Below are 8596 nucleotides of genomic sequence, written 5' to 3'. Positions count from 1 at the left end.
AGAAAATATTTTAAGAGAGAAAGACTTGCAGCTACATACCGCCTTTCACGTCCCCAGAATGTCATAAGGCGCTTCATCAATTAATTACTTTTGAATGTAATCATTGTTGTTATGTAAACAAATGTAGTAGCCAGTTTGCATGCAACAAGGTCCCACAAAAAAATGAGATAAGTCTAGATAATCTCTTTTAGCAATAGTGGTTAAGGAATAAACATTGGCCAGGACACTGGGAGAACGTCATTACTCTTCTTCTAATAGTGCCTTGGCATCTTTTACATCCACGTGAGAGGGAAGATGGGGTCTCGATTTAATGTCTCATCTGAAAGACAGCACCTTTGATAGTGCAGCACACTTGAGCCTAGAAATTCGGGTGTGCAGAGGGCGCAGGGCACAATCCCTGCACCTGAATGGTGAGGCCCAAGACATCGCCGATATTGGGCCTTGGGCCCATTTCCATCAAGCTGGCGAGCTGCTGAGAGCAACAGGCACCTTGCCGGCGAAGCACAATGGAAGATCGGGCCACTGCTGGTGTCACAGTGGCCCTCAGGTAAGTGAGGAAGATAGGGAGGGGGACAATCAGGTCGGGAGGTAGTGGTAGTCAGGGAGAGGTGGCGATCGGGGGGTGGGGGGGTGGGGTGGGAAGTGGTGGCGAATCTGGCAATATATATTTTTTCTCTTTGTACCCATGTTGTAAGCAGAGAACATAGAAGAGACCTGCTTATTATGAAATTTATTCAACAGGCAGACTTTTTTTATTTATTCTATCTCCACCCATTTTCCTTTTATCTCGCTCTTCCTCTCCTGAAAGCATTAACTCCTTTGCTGGGTACAATTCCATGGCAACCAGATATTTGATATTGTGCTCCCCATTCGCAAGTCCAAATTTTCTTTTATACCAAGAACAAAAGTGGATCGAGCTCTGATCTCTGGGGTATACCCATTCCAACCCTTCTCTAATCCAATCAACAGCCATTAACCCTAACGCTTTGTTTCCTGTCCACCAACTAACTCTCTATCCACACTGTTACATTTCCTCTTATACCATGGCCCAAATATTTAACGAGAGGCAGGAGGGTGTGGGTGAGGCCAAAATCGGGAAGGCTGGGCGGAGGAGGCCCATGATTGGGAAGGCTGGGGGGAGGAGGCCCGCGATCGGGAACGTTGGGAGGATAGAAGCCCATGATCGGGAAGGCTGGGGGTGGGGTGGGGGGGGCGGTGAAGGTTAGCGATCAGGGCTGGGGGAGTCTGTACGCTTCCTTGAGGGGCTTGGGAAGCACTCCTGCTTCTCCTGGCCCACAGGGAATGCTAAAAGAGTCACTTACCTTGGGAAGCCGGCAGCTCCCACCTATATTTCACAGCCGAGTTCCCCGACCCCTGGGAAACCCGCACAGCACCAGTTAATTTCAAATCGGGCTCCCAATTGCACTGTAGGAGCAAGATTTAAATATGTTAATAAGCATCCCCACCTCTCCATGGTGGGACACGCGGATGCCCTGATATTTGCCACCGTAGAAATTACGGCTGGCGCATGCACTGCATGTTTGGGTTGGGTTCTGCAGATTTCACATTTTAACCCTTGTGCCTTTCCGGCCCATCGTGGGAAGGTTAATATCAAGGCCCATATGTCTGAACTTTTTAACAAGTCCCTTGTGATCCATCTTATTGGCATTTTATCAAAAACACCACCTCTACTGTATTTCTTTTATCTCTCGATCCACTTCTTCAAAACAAATTCTGTTAAACTTGTTAAACACAACTTGCCTTGAACAAATCCCTGCTATCTAGCCTTGATTAACCCATGCATTTCTAAATGCTCAATTTAAATTTGATTTTGATATTTAGAACATAAGAAATAGGAGCAGGAGTAGGTCATTTGGCCCTTTGAGCCAGCTCCGCCATTCAATAAGATCATGGCTGATCTTCTACCTCAACTCCACCTTCCCGCACTATCCCCATATCCCTTGGTCTCTTAGTATCCAAAAATCTATCGATCTCTTTCTTGAATATACTCAATGACTGAGCATGCACAGCTCTCTGGGGCAGAGAATTCCAAAGATTCACAATCTTTTGAGTGAAGAAAATTCTTCTTATCTCAGTCCTAAATGGCCAACTCCTTATTCTGTGACTGTGGCCCCTCTAGTTCTAAACTCCCCAGCCAGGGGAAACATCCTCTCAGCATTTACCCTGTCAAGAACCTTAAGAATTTTATATGTTTCAATGAAATCACCTCTCATTCTTCTAAACTCAAGGGAATATAGGCCTAGTCTACTCAATCTCTCCTCATAGGAAAATCCCCCATCTCAGGAATTAGTCCAGTGAACATTTGTTGTGCTCCCTCTAAGGCAAGTATATTCTTCCTTAGGTAAGGCGATCAAAACGGTACACAGTACTCCAGGTGTGGTCTCACCAAGGACCTATATAATTGCGGCAAGATTTATTTACTCTTATACTCCAATTCTTTTGTAATAAAGGCTAACATACCATTTGCTTTCCTAATTGTTTGCTGTACCTACATGTTAACTTTCAGTGATACATGTACAAGGACACCCAGGTCCCTCTGAATATCAACATTTCCTAGTCTCTCACCATTTTAAAACTATTCTGCTTTTCTATTCTTCCTACCAAAGTGGATAACTTCACATTTGTTCACATTATATTCTATCTGCCATGTTCTTGCCCACTCAGTAAACCTGTCTATGTCTCTTTGCAGCCTCTTTGCGTCCTCCTCACAACTTACTTTCCCGCCCAGCTTTGTATCGTTAGCAAACTTGGATACATTACATTCGGTCTGTTCATCGAAGTCATTGAAATAGATTGTAATTAGCTGAGATCCAAGCATTGATCCTTGCGGCACCTCACTAGTCACAGCCTGCCAACCCGAAATTGATCCATTTATTCCCACTCTCAGTTTTCTGTCCGTTAACCAATCCTCAATCCATGCTAATATAGTACCCCTAACCCCATGAGTCCTAATTTTGTGTAATAACCTCTAGTGTGGCACCTTATCGAATGCTTTCTGAAAATTCAACTGCACTACATCCACTGGTTCCCCCTTAATCTACCCTGCTAGTTACAACCTCAAAAAACCGATTTGTCAAACACGATTTCCTTTTCATAAATCTGTGTTGACTCTGCCCAATCATGTTATGATTTTCTAAGTGCCCTATTACCATGTCCCTAATAATAGATTCTAACATTTTCTCTACTACTGATGTCAGGCTAACTGGTCTGTAGTTCCCTGTTTTCTCGCTCCTTCCTTTCTTGAATAATGGGGTTACATTTGCTACCTTCGAATCTGTGGGGACCGTTTAAGAATCTAGGGAATTTTGGAAAATCACAACCATTGTATCCATTATCTCTGTAGCCACTTCTTTTAAAACCCTACGATGTGGGCCATCAGGTCCAGGGATTTGTTGGCTTTTAGTCCCTTTAATTTTTCCAATACTATTTCTTTACCATTACTATTTTCTTTAAGTTCCTTATTCTCACTAGGCCCTTGGTTTCCCACTATTTCCAGAATATTTTTTGTGTCTTCTTACATCAAGACAGATACAAAGTATTTGATTAATATCTCTGCCATATCCTTATTCCCCATTATAATTTCTCCTGTCTCTGCTGTAAGAGATCCACGTTGTAGGGGGTTTGGTGTCATGTGGGCGCCCAGTCAGCTTCGCCTCTGATTGTCCCTTGAGCGGTTTGAATCGCTCCCACACCCCCTGGGTTCTAGACACCGGACTTAGATACAGGCGGTGATTCAGAAAATCGAGTAGACAAGTGGTTTGGTGTAAGAAAACCAAGATTTTATTAAAGCAGAATAAAACACAATCTTATGAGAATTACTGGTATGAAAGTTACAGGCATAAACAATTACACTCATACGGGAATGGGGAACACACGGCACATCGAGGGAAGACAAGTACATTAACAATCCCCTTATCCTTAATCCCACCCCCTATTACCTAACTAGATTAAGCTATGAGGGGCCAGGAATTCATGCTCACCAATACAAAACCTGTCGCCTTAACGGTTGTGAGTTTTGAGGTCTGGTCTCTCTGTCCTTTGGGGTACCCCGTCGCCACGTGGTCTCATGGCGCAGCGCTGAAGTTGTTGATGCGAAGCACCCTCCTTTTTCTCAGCTACCATCGTCGTCTCGTCGCGATGGGTTTTCTTCTTCTTCTCCCTCGGGCGGTCGTCGGCGGTAATGTTGCGGTTGGGGGTTAGTTGGCGGTTTTCACCGCTTAGATGATTTTACTACCCAGGCTTCGAACGCCGGTTTATTCGTCACGGGTGCCGCCACCCGCATTTAATGCCAGCTTATTCGCAGTGTTCAAATGCCAACTTATTCTCACTGTTCATACATACACTGCCAATTTCTTCCCCAAACGTCAGCTTATAACTAGGCGTTTGGTTTTTACCAATGCGTCTTTCGCTGCCCTTCTCTGCTCTTATCGGTTTACTTTCTTCTTCATCTCATCTCGTCTCGTCTTGTCTCGTCTGCCTCTTTTGTGGCCTGTGTGTCCTGGGTGGCTTTAAACTCGGGTCTCGTTCTTCTCCCGTGTTTGGCCCCAGTGTACTGGGCGTCCTTGGTTGTTGAGCGGTGCGGGGAGCGAGAAGAGAACCCGCCACGAGGCCAGGGCGCGAGTACGAGCGGCAGCCGGCCAAGGCCACAGGCAAGAGGTCAGAGTCAAGAGTGATAAGAGAGTGATTGCTACCGATGGGCCTACAATTATACCCGTTCTTCAACTCCTTATCTGCACGCCAAATCAGGTCAGTCCATTGTTTAACTTTTGGCGGGCTTGTTTGAATGATTACAACCATTTACTTTAATGACTTTTGGAGTGGTTGTCTCCGGGTTTAATGGCCCCGATGTCCTGGTTGTTTGTCATGGATAAGACCTAATTGTCCCCATCCTGACTTGATGGCTACCGTGAGCTGTTACTGATTAACATGCAAAAACCTAATGGCCACGATTATGGGCCCATTCTAGCTTGATTGGATTCAAGTCGAATGAATGCGTATTCTGTGTTTACTTTGTCTGGCTGGCTTCCAGAGAGTCCTGTTCTCACAGATTCCTGCATTTTAAGTTTCATCTCCAGGCCCGTTTGCCTGCAGAACCTTGCTTTAAAAATCCTGTCAGTTTTGGTCATGCGGTAACAGAAGATATTTTGGGTACCCTGGTTTTAATAACTTGTCCAAAACAGGGTCCCTTGATCCATAACTTGGGGAGTGCGGGAATTTTGAGAACCCTGCAACTTACAGCGTTTACTTTCGCTAATCTCTTTCATTTCACATACCTATAGAAGCTTTTACAATCTGTTTTTATGTGCCTTGCTAGTTTACTCTCATATTCTATTTTCTCTCTGTTTATCAATTTCTTGATCATCCTTTGCTGAATTCTATAATCCTCCCAATCCTCAGGCTTACTACTCTTTTTGGCAACATTATAAGCCACTTCCTTTAATCTAATACTATCTTTAACTTCTCTTGTGAGCCACGGTTGGACCACTTTTTCCGTGGGGTTTTTATTCCTTAAGAGAATGTATATTCGTTGCGAATTATGAATTATTTGTTTAAATATTTGCTACATTTAGATTTTACAGGGGAGTTCTTTCATTCCAATTTATAAAGGATATATATTGCTTTTATGTCTTTGGTTACCAATGACTGGTTTAAGGCTTTCTATGCGTAGGAGCACCAAATCCTTATTAAAGCATACTTTGCTCCCACTGGAATGTTCAGCAATGAGTGGCTCACTTCCTGACCTATCAAAGCCTATCCACCATCTACAAATCTCAAGTTAGCCATGTGATAGAATACTCATCACTCACCTGGATGGATGAAGCTGCAGCAACACTAACAGATCAACACCATCCAGAACAAAACAATTCGCTTGATTGGCATTCTTGTTAATAAGCTGCATACTGTGGCTGCTCTGCAGCAACTCATAAAGGTTACTTCAAAACACCTCCCTCCCCTGTGACCTCTACCACCAAGAAGAGCAACAGTGTTTTGGAAGCAAAAGACAGGAAGGAGAAAAGCAAAAGTGGCAGGCAGAGAAGTCAAGGGTTTAAATCAAACATGACCACAGTAAATAATAGTTCTAAAAGGTCTTAGAGTGTTATAAAAACAAGCCTGAAGGTTTTGTGTCTTAATGCGAGGAGCATTCGTAATAAGGTGGATAAATTAGCTGCGCAAATAGATGTAAATGGATATGATATGATTGGGACTACGGAAACATGGCTCCAGGGTGACCAAGGCTGGGGACTCAACATCCAGGGGTATTCAATATTCAGGAAAGACAAGCAAAAAGGAAAAGGAGTTGGGGTAGCATTGCTGGTTAAAGAGGAGATTAACACAATAGTAAGGAAGGATATTAGCTCTGATGATGTGGAATCTGTATGGATAGAGCTGAGAAATACCATGGGGCAGAAAACGTTAGCGGGAGTTGTATACAGACCCCCAAAGAGTAATGCCGAGGTTGGGGATGGCATTAAATGGGAAATTAGAGACGCATGCAATAAGGGCACAGCAGTTATCATGGGTGACTTTAATCTACATATAGATTGGGCTAACCAAATTAGTAACAATACTGTGGAGGAGGAATTCCTGGAGTGTATAGGGATGGTTTCCTGGACCAATATGTCGAGGAACCAACTAGAGATCAGGCCATCTTAGACTGGGTATTATGTAATGAGAAAGGATTAATTAGCAATCTTGTTGTGCGAGGCCCCTTGGGGCAGAGCGATCATAATATGATCGAATTCTTCATTAAGATGGAGAGTGAAGTATTTGACTCAGAGACTAGGGTCCTGAATTTAAATAAAGGAAACTACAATGGTATGAGGCTCGAGTTGGGTAGGATGGATTGGGGAATGTTACTTAAAGGGTTGACAGTGGATATGCAATGGCAAACATTTAAAGATCGCATGGATGAAGTACAGAATTTGTTCATCCCTGCTTGGCATAAAATGAAACAAAAAAGGTGACTCAACCGTGGTGAAAAAGGGAAATTAGGGATAGCATAAGATCCAAGGAGAGGACATATAAATTGGCCAGAATAAGCAGCAAACCTGAGGATTGGGAGCAGTTTAGGATTCAGCAAAGGAGGACAAAGGGATTAATTAAGAGGGGGGAAATAGAGTATGAGAGTAAGCTTGCAGGGAACATAAAAACTGACTGTAAAAGCTTCTATAGATATGTGAAGTGAAAAAGATTGGTGAAGTCAAGCGTAGGTCCCTTGCAGTCAGAATCAGGGGAATTTATAATTGTTGTGTCGGTACCTTTCTACCTAGACACAATTTAGGACTCAGAACTCAGAGATTCAAACATGAAGTGCTTTATTGGAAGGAAAGGAAGTTCTGGAAAGTTCTGAACAAAGAGAGCTAAACTTAACAGAGAACACCCAACCATTATCTCCTGTGACAGCGCCACCACAGGTGGGAGGAGAACACACAATAGCACACAATACATAACATTTCCTCCCCTCTTAAATGGAAGGTCCACATTATTCCTCAACAGGTAAGTTACTTTCAATGCACTCAACGAACCTAGGGTAGAGGTAGACTGCCTCAACCCCTGACTTTACCCTAGGGTTTATTCTGCCCCAATCTTGTGGGTAAGTCACTAAGCCTACAGATCCAAGCGTCTTGGAGGCCGCCGCTCTCTGACAGGATACCGGCGGTCATCGCTGGCTTCCACAGCAGTAGGCATTGACACAGGCCTGGATGGAGAAGGTGCCTGTGTCAGTTGAAAGTCAGGAGTTTGCACAGGTGGAACAGTCTCTTTGACTTCCTGTGTTGGAGAAGAGCACTGTGGCAAAGGATGCTGGTTTGCGGTATCATCCGGAAACAGTTCAGGTCAACCAGCCGTTGGAGCCTCTGTGGCTGTCTCTGCTCCTAGCAACAGTTGATCTGTGTGTCTTCTCCAGACGACGTCCTCAGCAGTCTCAACCGTGTAAGACACAGGGCCCATCTGCGCGATCACCATAGCAGGAACCCATTTCGGTCCAGTGTTGTAGTTTCGAGCTAGGACGTGCTCTCCAGGGTGAAACCGTCTCTCCTTGGCTCTTTTCTCTCTCTTTTCAACTTTAGCTTGTTGTTGACAATGGACAACCTGTTCTGCCCTTGGAGGTTTGAGTAAGTCAAAACTTGTCCGCAACTGCCTCTTCATCATGAGCGAAGCGGGGGAAGTTTTGGTTGTGGCATGCGGCTCGTTCCTGTAGGACAACAGGAAGCTGTTCAGATGTTGGTGGATTGAGCCCTGACCTTGCGATGCCTTCAAGGCGTGCTTCAAAGTTTGCACAAACCTTTCTGCCTGGCCATTAGTAGAGGGATGATAGGGCGCAGACCTGATGTGTTGGACACCATTCACATGCAGGAAGGTTGCAAACTCCTGTGATACAAATTGTGGACCGTTGTCACTTACGAGTTGTTCCGGTGAGCCATAACGGCTGAACATCTCACCAAGTTTCTCAATTGTTTTCTCTGCCGTGGTAGACCTCATCACAGCGACCTCCGGCCACTTGCTATGAGCGTCCACAACCACCATAAACATCTTCTCTTCGGAAGGACCGGCGAAGTCCACATGTACTCGCTGC

This window comes from Somniosus microcephalus, chromosome 1 (genome assembly GCF_052327205.1).
Source record: "Somniosus microcephalus isolate GS21.2 chromosome 1, FLI_Smic_1.0, whole genome shotgun sequence".
In the NCBI taxonomy this organism is placed as follows: domain Eukaryota; kingdom Metazoa; phylum Chordata; class Chondrichthyes; order Squaliformes; family Somniosidae; genus Somniosus; species Somniosus microcephalus.
The sequence above is the reverse complement of the archived record's forward strand: the minus strand, read 5'-3'. Positions refer to the sequence as shown.